The sequence below is a fragment of the Perkinsus marinus genome (genome assembly GCF_000006405.1).
Source record: "Perkinsus marinus ATCC 50983 genomic scaffold scf_1104296952060, whole genome shotgun sequence".
Taxonomy (NCBI): Eukaryota; Perkinsozoa; order Perkinsida; family Perkinsidae; genus Perkinsus; species Perkinsus marinus.
Window position 1 is genome coordinate 1 of NW_003209034.1, and position 999 is coordinate 999.

General features: G+C 49.7%; 2 non-coding genes across 2 annotated transcripts; both read right to left on the minus strand.

The window, feature by feature from the left end:
• Positions 1 to 299: 299 nt before the first annotated feature.
• Pmar_PMAR003994 lies at positions 300 to 372 on the minus strand. Its single transcript has one exon. It is a non-coding gene; the product is annotated as a tRNA-Met (tRNA).
• Positions 373 to 459: 87 nt separating this feature from the next.
• On the minus strand, positions 460 to 531 carry Pmar_PMAR003995. The gene has a single exon. It is a non-coding gene; the product is annotated as a tRNA-Gly (tRNA).
• Positions 532 to 999: the final 468 nt, after the last annotated feature.

Genomic DNA, 999 nt, shown 5'->3' on the forward strand with positions numbered 1-999 from the left:
GCATGCGGCGGCTCGTGAATTTGGGCTGTTGTTTCATCTCCGCAACGCGTTCTGAGGTACCGGGCGGTCATTCATCATTCCTGCAAGGACTTCTGCTCTAGGTGAATAGCTCTTTTCTATGCACGGACAACGCTTTATTAACGTTGTTTTTCCCCTGAACTGGCACGGTTGGGCCAACCGCACGGAATGGTACGAAAACACCGACTCTGTTTAGTGGAAATTTTTCGGTAAGACTGATCTATGCAGTCGATAAGCTGCACCTCTCAGTTTAATAACCATCTCGAGTGTATTGTGATGAATAGCAGCTCCTTGTTTCGATCAAGGGACCTTTGGGTTATGAGCCCAACACGCTATCCACTGCGCCAAGCTGCTCATGCGTACAATCTCCTGTATCGCCCTGACGTGCTGAGCATAACTGTTCCACGATAGTCTAGAGACCCTTCTCTCGTTGATACGAACTGCACCGCCCGGGAATCGAACCCGGACCATCTGCTTGGAAGGCAGATATCCTAACCATTAGACTAGCGGTGCATATCACTTATGTAGTGATTGAGTATTCCTGTGATACTTGTAGAGGGACATCTGAATCCCTTCTCGGACGTACCGTCGTCAACCATCCCGCGGCCAAGAGTCTGATTAGGTCTTAAACGCGTACCTGAGATCGCGAACTGCTACTATAACTCTCGCATGGTAGGCCGCATTCCATCTCGATTGATAACTCCAACTGGTAAGGTTCTCATCGCATACTACAGCTAGCTCGGCACAAGCTGCACAACTTTTTCGAGACATCGAAGTTCCTGCTTGCAAGCGCATTTTGAAACCGCATGCGGCGGCTCGTGAATTTGGGCGGTTGTTTCATCTCCGCAACGCGTTCTGAGGTACCGGGCGGTCATTCATCATTCCTGCAAGGAGTTCTGCTCTAGGTGAATAGCTCTTTTCTATGCACGGACAACGCTTTATTACGTTGTTTGTTTTCCCCTGAACTGGCACGGTGGGCCA